The sequence below is a fragment of the Ursus maritimus genome, unplaced genomic scaffold (genome assembly GCF_017311325.1).
Source record: "Ursus maritimus isolate PB19 unplaced genomic scaffold, ASM1731132v1 scaffold_34, whole genome shotgun sequence".
In the NCBI taxonomy this organism is placed as follows: Eukaryota; Metazoa; Chordata; class Mammalia; order Carnivora; family Ursidae; genus Ursus; species Ursus maritimus.
This window is the reverse complement of record NW_024426008.1, coordinates 22,023,266-22,038,961: the sequence shown is the minus strand read 5'-3', so window position 1 is coordinate 22,038,961 and position 15,696 is coordinate 22,023,266.

Sequence of the window (15,696 nt, the reverse complement as noted above, 5' to 3'; positions counted from 1 at the left end):
ATAAGGCCCCGGCACATGGTATCATGTGACGGCAGATGGCATGTGAAAGCCTTTGTGGGAAATATGGCCCCTGTGAAGTAGGCTGGGAACGTGTAAGGCTGTGCGTGTCTCCTCAGAGTGTCATTCAGTCACCCTGGCATCTGCAGCAGAGTAAACAGCGTCCCGTTCACTTTCATAACGAACGCTAACAGGGATGACCTCAAGAAAGTCATGGAGCTGCAGGTGCACGTGGCCTGTTGCCGTGCGGCCAAGTGCACGGACCAGAGCGGATTGCGTTTGCTCGGCAGGGGCACGGGGCTGGCGCAGGCCGCGGGGGGTTGGAATGTATCAGACTGTGCTGTAGGAAGCCACAAATGAAATCTCGGTGGGCTGGGGGGCACAAACAGAGAGGCAGAGGTTCCCAGTGCGGTACCCAAATCCCTCTTTGTCTCTCCCACCACGTCGGGGAGAGAAAGGAGAGGGTGCTATGCCCAACCAAAGGGGTCTCCTTTGCAGAGGACTTCCAACATTTTGCACACTCTGAGAATTTCATGGCTCTTCTCTTGATTCACACCGAGGAGGAGCTAAATTTTGCTCTGCAATACACATCCAAGGCAGCATGCTAATGAGAATTATTATTAAGCGATGTAGAGTTGGCAGCAGCCTCTTGCAATCTGCTCGGTGGTAGAAGCAGGAAGGGCAGAGGCAGAGAGTCAGAAAAGCAGCTTTCCTGAATGCTCTTCTGGACCTCATTCGTTTTGGTCACTTCGAACACCAGGCAAAGCCAACTGTAACTGTGAGGTTTCGTAGGAATGCCACACTGTTTCCTACAGTAAAAGAGTCTTCTGGCTTTTGCCATTGCCTTTAAAACATCCCTGTCTTCAGGAACTGCAGACATCAGGGGAATGTTCTGTATGGTCAATAACCAGGGTATCCGAAGACCACTTGGCTGTACATTTCGGGATTTTTTGTTTGTTTTAGCACCCCGTCCGAACAGACCAGCTTACTCTCAGAACAGGAAGTATGTCTTAGGACCTCTCCTGGCAGAGTTTTAGGGGTAAGCTGTGACATTCTTGTCCGATGGGGGAGACTGGACCACCAATCAGTGTCAAACAGAGGCACCTGAAACTCGAGCTACTAGGAATGGTCCTCCCCGTAGTTAGACCAAACCCTCTTTGTGACGCTAGAGCAGGACACAAATGACTTGGAAATGAACCACAAGACACAAATAAAAGGTCATTTCACATTTGCATTGATTCATATTGTGCTGTATTATTAAAGACACTTTATCAGACAGGCTTTTACTGGAACATTCTGACGTGAGACAAAGAGGCATCAGTTACCCACGTCCCTGTCTCCCTTGAGTGCTAGACCCACAGGCCCACAGAGCTAATGGCCGTTTGGATGTGCCTTCGGCACTTCGAACACAGTGAATTCTAAATTGCACCCACCGTCTCTGCAGCTATCACCAACATGATCTCCTCTGCCGTGTTCTAGATTCTCAGTCGAGAGGCTTGGATATCAGCCATGGCTTCTCAGTTTTCATCAACTTCCAGTAATCCCCAAATCCCTCTGCAGGCTGCCTGCTCTGTTTCCCCCACTACAGAGGCTCCTGCTTGGGGCGTTTTCTGCATTTCTGGCCAAACTGTAGCGATGGCCCCTTGTGTCACACAATGAACCATCCTCTACCCTGTCACCAAACTGATCTTTCAAGACCACCGTCCTGATCGTGTTACTTCTTGTCTTGAAGGTGGCACCCCCTTTCCCCCTTCTCTTAGCCGGGCATCATGTGTGATTGGCGCCAACCTGTCCGGACTCCTTTCTGCTCCTGCCCCAGTGTGCACCTCGCAGTGCTTCCACTCCAGCCGCTCTGAGATGCTTGCATCACTACAAAGAGGTCACGCTCACGAAATCAGGCTTTTCCATGCACCTGCGCCTGTGTTCTAGGGGCTGCTTCTGTTCCAGGTCTTCCATTCGTTAGCCTGCCACCTTCTGCTCACAAATGCACTCAACCTTCATTTCTGCTATAAAGACTTTTCACATCCCCCCCCCCCGGCCCCCGCTCCAGGACTCAGCTTTCCATTCTGTGTGTGTATATATATATATATATGCACTTTTCTACATGATTGATGATTTATTAAAACCCTGTTCTATTCCCCCCAACACCATTTTTCTTAACAATGTATTGGATCCTCATTCACACATTTGGATCTATCTTGTTTCTTTTTTTTTTTAAGATTTTATTTATTTATTTATTTATTTATTTATTTATTTATTTATTTTAGAGAGAGCGCACACAAGCAGGGGGAGGAGCAGGCAGAGGGAGAGGGAGAAGCATACCCCTTGCTGAGCAGGAAGCCTGATGCAGGACTCAATCCCAGGACCCTGGGATCATGATCTGAGCCTAAGCCAGAGGCTTAACGGACTGAGCCACCCAGGTGTCCCTCCTTTCCTTCTTTTTTTTTTTTTTTTTTTTTTTTTTTTACAACCTTGTCCTTGATCTTCGAAGACTGGGCCACGGGGCCCTTCTGTGCAACCTGTGCTGTTGCTATGATGTACTGTCATCACCTATTGTACAGGTTTTGATTTTCTTCAGCCGGAAACGATAAAAACCCAAAGTAACATTAGCTCAAAGAAGGTAGTTTTTGTTTGTCTTTTACCCTGAAGTCTGGAAGAAGGCAGGCCAGGGCTGGTCTGGTGCCTCCTCCCCAATGTCCTTAGAGATGGACGTCTTCTGCTCCACCGCATGGGACCTTCCTGCCCAGAGGCACCTTTGTTTGGGGTGCCCACACCAGCCGAAGCCTTACACCTACATCCCAGCAAACCCTCATTTCTTTTCACGGCTGCATCGTATTGCACTGAATGGACAGATCGTCAATTACTTATAGGCTATTGACAGACATTTCCCACCTTTATTCAGAGGTCATCCATCGAGAAGCCCAGTTTTCACTGCAAGCCCAGATGATCTTCTCTCAATGTCCAGACAGATTTCACATTGAACGTCAAGATAAGGCACATGAAAATCAGATCCACGTTAGTAATATTAGTTGTCAATATTGAACACACGATATCCATGAATTTTTTCATTTAATACAGCAATCCTCTGGGTTGGTTATTATTATTCCCATTTTACGCATGAAGAAACAGTGTTAGGGAGGTTAACAGAAACACTCAAAACTACCCAACTCTTATTCTTGGAATTTTTCAGTTTATTTTGGCTTTATTAAGAGAAGTGTTTCTATTGTTGCAAGGACATGATTCTCATTTTGCTTAAACACCCTTAAGAATTTTCATTAAATTAACTCATTTTTTCCTTAAAAAATTTAAAGAAAATGTTATATAGTTCCCACTAATAGAAATTTAGAGCAGCTTGCCATAAATGCAAGGTGAGAGCAAAAATAAACATGAAACTCAAATTTAAAATCTTCAAAGGTACCACTTAAAATTACCTCATGTATATTAAAACGTATAGCACATTCTAGGAAACTTTGAATCACAGGATGAAATCAACATCAGAACTCTATCATTATTTCTTAGTATGTTCTAGCTGAAGCCAAATACTGCATAAGTATTACATTAGGATACATATTAGCTGTACTATGAATACATTAAGTAAAAAATTTTTTTATTTATTTATTTTTTAAAGATTTTATTTATTCATTTAGCACAAGTGGGGGGAGGGGCAGAGGGAGAGGGAGAGAAAGAATCCCAAGCAGACTCTACATTGAGCACCGAGCCCCACACAGGGCTTGATCCCATGACCCTGAGATCATGACCTGAGTGGAAATCAAGAGTCAGGTGCTTCACCGACTGAGTCACCCAGCTGCCCCTATTATTTTTATTTTTAAAGATTTTATTTATTTGTTTTTGAGAGCGAGAAAGGGTGCAAGCATGCACTTGAGTCAGGGGAAGGGCAGAGGGGGAGAGAGAAACAAGCAGACCCCCCCCCCCACTGAGTGCAGAGCCCGCAGGGGGGCCTGATACTGCAACCCTGGATTTACAACCCCAGAGGAAATCAAGACTGGAACACCCAACTGACTGAACCACCCTGGCAGCCCTAAAGACATTTCTGTTTAACCAGTCGAGGGCTGAGATGAATGAGCATAACGGCAAATAGCCTCCGTTCCATTCTTGCCAAACCAGCACTTCCCCCAGTGGGTCCTCGAGGCTTCTCAGCCATCTTTTCTTGTGCTGTAGAGAACTTGAGAGTGTGTTTTATAGGAAAGAATTGGGAATAATGCAAAAATAGAAAGGAGAGAGTAGTTTGGGGGCAAAAACTCCATAAATAAGTTAAGCTTGGAGTTAGCAATAATTTATGGAAAGTACAGGAAGAATGATGACATTCTGAATGTCATAATCAGACTTTGAAAGATGTGGTCCTGTGCTGGGCTTCAAGGGAGCAAACTACAGGTGAAGTCAGCCCGAGCTGCTATGTCTTGTGATAGTGTTCCTCATGGTCGTGACCCTAGGTACCTACTGAAAATTCCGGTTCCTGGCTCAACCCCAAGCATTCTGAATCGCAATTTGTGTTGACGGAATCCAGACATCAGTCTTCTGTAAGGGTCCCCCCAAAAGGCATCTGTGTACATTCAGTTTGTCTATCGTTTTCATATAGAATCTATTTTAAGAATATCTGTTACTAGAAAACCAATCCAGTGTCTAACGGAGATAACATAGTGCAATTATTTAAAAAAATATATTTTTGTTATTGCATTTGAATTATATTATTTTTTATCTGCTCCTGAGTTAGCAGCCAGAATGAGCAGACATGAAGAAATTAGGAAACTTTATGAATTTAAATGATCACTATTTAGGAACCCATTGAACATCATTCACTAATCACCTCCTATGTTATGTATGAGGCACGGTGCTAGAGGGACTTAGTAGTGTGCAAACTGATGGGGACTTGATATGGCACAGTGACAGTTTCCCACAACTTCCACTCTCCTCATTTCTCTCGGCAGCAGCACCCTACATTTTTGGCTGAGAACATAGGATTCCATTTCCTAGTCCCTGTTGCACCTAGTATAGCCATGTGCCTAAATTCAAGCTAGTAAGATGTAGGTAGAAGTGGTGTGTTTAATTTCGAGAAGTTTCTTAAAGGAAGGGCCATTGCCGCCTTCTTCTTTTTGTGCATTCCTGCTCTTCTGCAGACAGGTTTGATGGCTACAGACATCTTAAACCTCAAGGCAGTCTTGGGCATGGAGGTTATGCATGACAGAGCAGCAAAGCAGAAGTCACTGTCACCACAGAGCACATACTAGCCCTGAATCACTTACTTCCAGACTCCGAGAGGAAAGAATTTCCAACTTGCTGGAGCCACTGTTTGGGGGGACTTTCTTCCACTGGCAGTTGAGCCAACATTTAATTAATAGAGCATTTCTTCAGTTTGGAGGCAAGATGCTAGAAGCATGAATTTTGCTGCAGATGAGCCTTTGCTTTTAGTGAAGTCTAGAGGTAAATAGGTAGGCCCCCACATCCTGGAGAAGAATAGTTAATCACAAGTGTTAAGAATCATGGGCTGAAAGGAAGGATAAATATGTAAAGTGAGAGACGTGCTAAGGATCGTTACAATGGCAATCATAGTACAATATATAAATATGTCAAATTAACAAGATGTACACCTTAAATTTACATAATGTTATATGTCAAGTACATCCAATTAAAAAAGAAGAAAACTAGTATGCTGGGCCTTCCTTTTGTCTTTTATTTTTTTTTAAGTAAGCTCTACATCTAACATGGACTTTGAACTCAAGAGCCGAAGATCAGAAGTGGTCTGCTCTACCGAGTAAGCCAGCCAGGTGCCCGTCTTCTTGTGGTTTTTTTGTAAGGTTGTACCAGCTTACTTATGGAGGCCATCAAGGAATTCAATCTATTGTCTCTCAAGCCAAGTGGATCTCTCTGTATTTCAGTTGAGAAGAGGCAGCTTAACTTGTAATGACTATGAGTAGGGGCTGGAGTGCATTGCTTTTCTTATCCTATCTCTGATTGCAAGAGAAAGGATGATTGAGATGAATGATATGAGCCCCGCTGGAAAGCAAGACCCCTCTGGACCAAACATGTTCTATTAAGAAATACAAAAATTTGTATTGAAGTTCAGGTAGATCTCAAGAGATAGGGCCACAGGGCTGATTACATAATTTGTGGAGTCCAGTGCAAAACAAAAACATGGAGCGCCTTGTTCAAAAAGCAGAAAAAGAACATCATGAATCATATTAAAACTTAGAGCTTTGAGGTGCCTGAATGGCTCAGTCAGTTAAGCATCCAGCTCTTGGTTTTGGCTCAGTATTGATCTCATGGTGTCGTGAGACCGAGCCCTGTGTCAGGCTCTGTGCTCAGAGGGGGTCTCCCTCTGCTCCTTCCCCCACTCATGCTCTCTCTCTCTCTCGAATAAATAAATTCCAAAACAAAAACCTTAAAGTTCTTTCTTTTTTCTTTTGAAAAGCTTTCTCAAATTGTCATGGCGTTTTTTTAATTTGCTATTTAATGTTCTAAGTGAAGATGAATTAAAATTTTAAATTATTAGCATGGATTTTACTCTTCTTTTTATTGTGCAATACCAGTTTGAAATGCAAATATACTAGCATTGAACTTGCATGCAGAATCATTGAATTTACACAATTCCTATCTCATAGCTCATATTTGCATAAGGATTTTGTTCTTACTAGAACAGTGGAATCACTACAGAGAACTACTGTTTTTAGTTCATCTATTGATCTGTGCACAACCTACCAACACTTTGTACCTTAGGTTATTGATGAGTAAGGAAGGACCAACTGACATCCTTTTTACCGTAAACAGTTAGCTAATCCAGGGATGTAACCTGAATAGGAAAGGATATGATATCAGGTAGCTCACATTTCTTAAAGTACCATTGCCTTCTTTCTGCATTTGAAGCAAATTCTGGTTCGAACAGAAAGCCTGGCCTTTTCGTGGCTGTCTGAGACTCTGCTTACTCAGACATGGATGTAACAAGCTTACCATGGACTTGCTTTGAATCTCAGTAAATCCCCTCATTGTAGGTCCAGAGGAGTTCTGTGCTGGTGAGGCATCCTGAACGTTAGACGTGAGTGGGGTGGCAGAGAATGGTGGCGTACATGCGTGCAGCCATGTTGCTCATAGCTCCTCTGCTCATGCTCCATTGTCACTCCACTTATCAAACACAAGTGTGAATTAAAAATGAAGCCTACACAGGTTGTACATGCACGAGGCCAGCCTTATAGGACACTGAGGAAGACTGGAGGTCATAGGAGTCCTCTCTGCCTTACCTGTTCTGTTACACAGCCTCCTGGGAAGCTTCTGTGTATTTAAGCTTCGTGAGGAGAGTGCTCCCTATCTTATAAACAGCACCCTGCCCTCTCTCTTTCTTCAGACCTCCATGTAGAACAGTCTTGATTTTCTTTAGTGCCTCTACCTCTCTTCCTGAGGAATTCTGAGAGAAATGTGTCCAGCTCTTTGCCAGGACTTACGGAATCTCTTCTCTGTTCGTTCAGGCAACAGCGTGGGAGTGGTTGGGAGGTGGACAAACGCGCATCCTGTAGGCGAGGATGAAGATAATAGGTGCTCCAAGGGGAACTCCGTTTCCCCGTCATAGCTGCAGCTATTTTTCCTCCCAGGTCACCCAGAAAAGTTTAGCACATCAACAAGGCAAGCGTTTCATTATTTTCTGAGACAATAAATACAGTCTGTAGTCAGATTGAGGAAGTGAGCTACTATTTAATGGTTTTGAACGTACACCTTTTGAATAATAAACCCTCCTATTATTTTGTTAAGACGTATTAGGCATTTCTTGACACTGGTTTGCTTTAGTAGAAAAACTACAGGGGCTTCAAATGGCCCTCCTGCAATGAAAAGGCAGAGCTGATGCTGGGTCCTTCTTTCTCAGATTTAGGGTCTTCCTTCTCCTCTGGCCACTTGACCCTGAACAGTAGACACATTCCCCTTCTGATTGGGCATCTGAGAGTCAGCGAATTCATGCTGCCAATCTCTGATAATAGCTTAATGAATCCCTCTTCTAGAATTTGCATCTTAATAGGAGACTTTTCTAAGTACAAGAAGAGGAGGGAGGAGAGGGAGGAGGAGGAGGAAAATTGGTTTTAATACCCAGAATTTTGTATGTATCAGAGAGTGCAAAGGCAACAGATTACTCTGCTCGTTCTGAAGTTTGTGTACGTGGGGGAAGAATTAACCTTATGAAAATGGAAAGAAAATTGAAAGGAGGGTGGCATAATCCAGGGTAATAGTAGGGCCTTTGCTGAATTCCTTTGACAAACACGTGACCAATTCACAATTGTTTCCTTTTGGTTTAGCCGAATAAGAGAAAGAAGCTTGAATGCAGTCCATATCCTAGCACCATATAACAATGATGCAGTAGTCGTGAGGTTGGGAGGGTCAAAAATTATGGGATAAACCATGGACCCCTTCCTTAGATTGTTTTAAATGTTAAAGATAAAATCTACAAGTAGAATTAAAGAAGGTTAGAATAAAATGGTAGAAAAACGCTAACATTTCAGTCGAACCCTTAAATAACATCTTTCAATGAATCCTCGTCACCTACTGGGAAGAACATCTCTCAACATCATCTGGTTCCCATCCAGCCTTCTCTTTTCCTGCTCCCTGCTTCACGCTTTTTCTCTCTGATTCCATGAATTGCTTATGATTTCCCCTTGGTACTCACTGGGCTGTGTCCTCACTTCATGCCTTTGATCACACTGTCTTCTGTCACTGAGTGTCCTCACCTCCTCTCCCATCTCCCTCTACCTGGCTGATGCCCACCCAGCCTTCAGTATGGAGTGCAAATACCATGATCTCCAAGAAAACTTGTCCATTCAGGTGACTTAGGTTATCTCTTCTAGGTGATTCCAAACTACACTGTTCCCATCTCCATCACTGTACTAAACCCCTTCTAAAAATTCCTTTGTGCTAGATGTATGCATAGTCTATGTCCTACTTTCCTGTGAACTCCTTGAAAGCCAGGACCAAGTCTTTTTTTTCTTTTCTTTTTCTTTTTTAATTCCCAATACAATGATCAGCAGTCAAATATTCACTGAATGAATGAATGATTCATGGACTCTGATGACCCAAGGAGGTCATTGTGATTCAGAGAGGCAAAAGGGCTTTCCTGAGACTTTTCCCCACAAACAACTGCTTAGAAGTCCCCAATAATAAGAAAATGGTCATTAATTTAGTTAAAAGAATGAAAAGCAGAGAAAAAGTACTGATAGATGTGTTTTCACTTTAAGAAAATGAAGAAGGGGCTTGCTGAATTTAGATGCCACTCTGCTCTTCAAGGATAAAATGATGAATTTGTCGTACTTAGTGCTAGATTTGCACTTGGTAAATATATTTCTAAGATTAAAGATATAAACAAGCTCATTAAAGAGTGTCAAAAACTTGTCAAACATCAAATGCTGTTATATAACAACATCCTGAAGTCTGGATTATTACATACAGACTGCATCTTCATTTTTAAAAATCCCATGTGCTAAAAATTAAGGGAAAAATCACCACTTAGGTTTTTCCAAACTGCACACATTTTGAAACTGTTCAGAGCCACTTGGGAATTCTAAAACCTGGTGGAGATAAGATATATAACAATATTGTTATTCCCGCTCAGAATTACTATTGTCATTTCAACAAAGGGGAAAAGCAGATGGGAAAAGGTTTGGATTCTTTTCCTTCATACTTGTTTTAAAAGCCAAGTTTTGTAAGAAAAACAAATTTTCTGAAAATAAAATAATCCCCTGCTTCATCCAACCTCCAGTTCTTAATAATTACTCCTTGTTGATTACCTACCCAACATTGATTCCCCTTCTACCAAGAATTCCCTAGTTTTTATTCATTCATCCACAGCTCCCTTACCTGAAGCCATGCATTTCAGAAGGGATCCCACTCCCTTGTTAATGATCGGTTGAGGAACGGGGACTAAGACACAGTACTGGCCAGGGGGGTCAAGGGGAACTTGTTGGGAATCTCGGAAAAATGTTTTCTGTCCTTTAAATGATAAACTTTAGAAGAGGTGATGAACAGGTTTCAAAGCTGGGACTACCATATTATGAAGGCAACAGATAGAGGAGGATGGAGCCCAGAGAACCAACTCTGGGACCGAAAGCTAATCCTGCTAGATTAAGCCAACCCTGAAATCTGCTCTACTTCTGGAACTCCAGTTACATGAATCAATACATGTCATTATGATTTAAATCACTTGAATTTCTGTAATTTGCAGTGGAATGAATCCTAATTAATATATAGCAAAATTAGCGATTTCATTTAGGTCACTAAAATAATGTAAAACTCCAAGAGAAGGTTTTACTTTAAAATAATTCAACTTCTCTCTATTTTTTTTGTTCTTGGGCTAATTGTTTGGGGTTTTCAGGGGCAGCAATTATTTTAAAACTTGATTCTCCATCAGTTTACCTCTCACACATATGACCATGCGTTTTAATGGATGCTCTCAAAAACTCTGAGATTTTTGCCTCCGGGCTCTTGAAGTTTAAGCTAATTATTGAGTGTATTACCTCCACACAGAGCAGATTGTGTGGCACGAAAGAGCTCAGAACGTTCAATCATCCAGGTGATTCATTCATTAAATTCTGGGTATTCTCATGGGGCGCCTGGGTGACTCAGTCGGTTAAGCATTTGACCCTTGATTTCAGCTCAAGTCGTGATGTTAGGGTCATGAGATAGAGTCCTATGTCAGACCTCATGCTTAGTGTGGAATCTGCTTGAGATTCCCTCTCCCTCTGCCCCTCCACTTGCTCTCTCTCTCTCTCTCTAAAACAAAATATTTTTTAAAATTCTGGGTAGTCTCATAGAATGTCAATGCATATGAAAGTCCCCTAAACTGTGTTACCCAGAAGTCCTGGGGTTGCTCCATTCAAATGGGTATTTTCTGGGACCCACTGGTCCTAAACATTCAAAGGATCCAATGTTGGTGAGTTAATGAAGGAATTCACAGTATAAGGAAAACAGAAATACAGGTGGTATACTTATTGCCAGATGAAGAGAATTACTTACTTGGTTGTATTTTTTTTTTTATGAAAAGATATTTTCACTAGGTCAAATACATCACTTTAGATCAAAGTAATTTTAAAATATTGGAGGGAGTCTAAATGATCCTTAGCAACGTTCATGCTGAGATTTTATACACCACAATAATAATTACTATAATAGGTCATAATTATTCATTTATTATATATTGTGAACCAGGCACTACACTCAATTCTTTTGCTATGCTATCTCAGCCCCGATAACAGCCCTATGAAACAGGTTCTAGTATTTCTTTCAATTCACAGATGAGAAAACGGAGGCTTAGTGAGATTAAGTAATTTTCCCCAAACCTCCAGAGTCCATGTCCTTAATCTCTATTCTCAATAGTCAATTTCTGTTCTACGTAGTCTATTCTAAATCATTAACTGGTGTTTTAAATAGTCTGCAGACTATTTATACAGTCAACAATGTGATTGAGTTTCCATAAAGGCAATGTAGTCTTTAGTTGCCTCAATAGTAGTGGTCAGATCAGAGGTTCCACCTTATTCTGGTAAGATTACATCTGAGGTGTATTGCCAAATGATGGACATCTTATGTGAAGACAATAATAGCAAAGAGGAGTTTGGCCAGGAGAAGATGACCAGTATGGCAGGATCTGGAAAAAATCTCATATGGATTGAAGAAGTCATTGAGCCAGGTTGACCATAAATGTTTTTAAATGCTTTATTATTATAGAAAGAATATAAAATAATCATTATAGAAAACATAACGAAAAAAATATCACATCCCACTCTCCAGTGATTGATACTGTTAACACCTTAGTGCATATCTTTGAGAGATATAGATAGATAGATAGATAGATAGATAGATAGATAGATACATATATCTGTCTATATATATATATCCTTTCCATCTCTTTTAATCTAGAATAGTCCCTTTTCTATGACTGTTGAAGATGAAAGGTCAGTTGACCTCCAGAATATTCCACATCTTGGATTTCTCTGGTTATATCCTCTTATGGTTTGTCCCCTGTGCAAGTGATTTTAATTGGATGGGTTCAAGCGAAACACCATGGACAGACTCCCATAGGCGATGTTGTCTACTCCAGGCTTTGTATCACATCAGAAGACATTACTTCTAGTTCGTCTACCACTAACCTGCTAAAATTGACCTTCACTGGAGTGACTGGAATCTGAACCCTCTATATGCAATTTTATTTAAACTCTTGTGATTAGGAAGCATTCTGTGTGGTATTAATTTGACACCAAATGAATGTCTAAGTTTCCATCAACCATTTACCTAAGGAATTTAATCTTGATGAACTTTGTCTGAATTGATGTTAACTGAAGTTTTTGAGATGATGTTTCCCTAATTCTGCCACTCCTTCTACTTTTATTAATTGGCATTTAGAGTAGAGCTTCCCTTCATTCACTGGTCTGGGCCTCAGTTACCTCCTTTTATTGACATGAAGTTGCCTAGATGATGTCTGTGAAATGTTACTTACATCCTAGAAGTGTACAAAGGAACATATAAAGTTTTTGGATATATTTATAATGCCTGAAAAAAAAAAAGAGTAGAGAGCTGTCCTTATATATTTAAATCTGGTCCTCTGGGAAAGGAAGTACATCTACTACACATTGTTCTGGAGGAGAGTTTTGGAAACTAACTCAACACAGGGAATAACTTTCTCGTAATTAAAGATGCCGATTAACAGAAAGGTTTTTCCTCACAAAAAAGTAAGGCATCTGTTCTCTCGTTCAGAGGGTAAACCTATCATAGTTGTTAGTCCTCAAGACCATCCTCCTCGGTTGAAATTATTAGAGGAACACATAAAGATCCTCAGCAGAGTGGAAAATCCAGTAGGAACAGTGCCTAATCTCGGACCAATAGCCTAGAAACCATACCTGTTAACCAACAAAATCCTAATAAAGCTGAGTAATAGGACCAAATGTCAGAGTTACAAACTGAGTGGGTGTCTTTAGCATTCATTCTTTGTTCTGGGAGTGACAGATGAAGCTGCCAGGGATATGGGAGAAATGAGCATGGGTGTGACTCGGAGGGAAGTGAGGGTTTTAGGACTGCTCCCTGAATGGTGGACCTTAGCTTCTTCCCTCCACCCAGAAACAGTTTATATCCCCCCAGTTCAGTTGACTGAATCCTGGAATAGCACATTTAACAAAATATTAGAAGAGTTCTGATAAAGATTGTGTATTACCACCTTATTGCTGAGAACTCTCCCTCCCTCCCATATTCTGCCTTTCTATCCACGTATGTATCCCTATTCCTTTAAGGTTGCAGACAATAATCCTAAACTAAAACCAAAACGTTCTTGGATGTGGCGGGAAGATAAACCACATGTTGTGTGCAGTATATCAGAGCAAGTAGAACGTCTGTCCTGAAAATCTTGCGGTCATAGTCCACACCCATAGTCACTAACCTGATTAGTAACAACCCACAGCTCTAGACCAGAACACACGTCCTGCGTTCAAATACTGATAATGTTGACAACTTGAACTGAGTCTGAAGTGACTTTCACTTTGTAAATTACCAAGCCAGCAAAATTATAGGAGATCAAGTACAGAATTCTAGGTGATGAAGAAAGCAAATGTGTAGACATAGTTCTCTAGTACTATCTGCTGCCTTTTATGGGGGGACACCAGAAATTTAGTGGTCACTGTGGCCCAAAATGAAGTATAAAAGTTTCCTGGCTGGTGGACATAGACCCATTGGTTGTTGTCTTTTATACCACTTGGGCTGGGTGGAAGGTACAATATTTTCATAAAAGATAATCCCAGAGCCTGTGCTTCCATATCATAGCTCTTACTCTATCATTGAACCTACTTGAGTTTTGGGTAGAGTAGGTCTGGCATGGCCTACCACACTTGCCCAAGAGAGAAAAGAGAACTCTACTCAGAAGAAAACGTAACTCAGTGGACCAAGAAAAACACTGGCTCTCATTCCAAGTGGGGGTTGGGTGTAACTTGAAATGCATGGGCACAGGGTATACATCCTTTCACCTTTGTACTTTGCGCTTGCTTTTCCCCACGTGCGAAGGAGAGCTGGGCAAGTTCTGCTTCCCTGGTTATCCGTTTCTATCTTGTCCTCTTTCCAAGCAGCTCTGTTGTTAGTGACCCAGGGACCCTTGTACTTCCCTCAGATCTGCATTAGAGTAGCAGCTGGTTGTCATTTGATTCCCATTTTCCTATTGATCCTCATTGTAAGAGATGCATCATGAACCCTGTCGGGATCCCTGACAGGAAGGAGTTAAGCATTCTAGGATAATAGCAATAACGCTATCAAACTGGCAACAAATACTACCTTAGTTCCTATATGTGTTTTCAATTCTGTCTCATTGTTGAATATTTGCCTTCCCTATAATATGCCGTCTTAGCATACACTTTTCTAACTAGTCTGCCTTACTCCATAATGAGTTTGTGTTTATTTGTATAATACACGAATGCCCAAACTTTTTCATCAAAAGCCATGATACCTCCTACCTGGAAGTTGGGCCAAACCTCACAGGAAAAAGGCACAGTCCCCCACGAGAATGCCCTCACTTTAGACACCAGCCATGAGCTTGGGATTCCTCCAAACATCCTCACTTCTGACCAGCTGGCTACAAAGTCAGGGATTCCTGCTACCCTCTTAATTTTGATAATTCACTAGAATGACTCAGAATTCAGGAAAGCGCTATAGTTAGGATTACAATTTTATTACAGCACAAACAAACAAAATCAACAGCCACCACCAAAACCAAATCAAAGTCAGTCAAAGGGAGAGATGCATAGGGCATGGCCCCGGAGGGGGGGGTTCCAGACATGAACACATCATCCTTCCAGATGAGCCAATCGTGACAATATGCCAACCATCTGACTCTTGCCAACCATCAAAGCTTTTGGTGTCCAGGGCTTTTATTGAGGCTTGATCACATACTGCTCATGTGACTGACCACTCCTGGAGGTTCTGCTTAATACCTTTAGTCTCTAGTTCTTCCAGAAGTTTGAACTGATAGGGCAAATTCCAAAACCCCAACCATGTATCACATTGTTAGACTATTCAGAGGCAAAAACTCCCGGCAAACAAAAACACTCCTATCAGGCAAAATATTCCAGGGGCCTAGAGATCCCGCACTAGCCAAGGCAGAGGCCAGAACCCTCTTTGGACAAAGCTGATTCTCTACTACTCACATCCCAATCCTGTTGCAGAGTGTGTGCTTACACCTTTTGGTCAGCATGTAACAGAACAATTTGTCCCTTAATCCTGTATAGGATTTGTTAAGTGAATCAATGCTAAATAAGTAATTTTAAAGTTTTAGTCGTACATGAGTTGAAGCATATCTTACATTTCTGCATGACAAAGAATATGACTTTATCTGATTTAGAAATAAATAAAGGAGGATCCTAGGCTGCTTGTGTTGGTAGTAAATCTCCCCAAATTAGAGTGAAATAGAAAGAACAAATAGGATAACAAAAGTAAAAGTACAAGTAGAATATCTACAATTAAATTAGGGTATAAAGTATTTCTGTGAACCTAAAATATGAACAACTGTTAACGAAGAACTCCTAGCTTTAGATCCATCAGCATCTGTGAAGTATGAAGGAGAAGGCTGAGGGAAGGCAAAAGGGTGTCCCTGAGAATAGGAGAACCTCAAAATCACCAATAGGTATTTGCTAGAAGGTTCTGGAAGACAGTCTGAGAACAGAATGTGAAACAGCAATTTTTAGGATC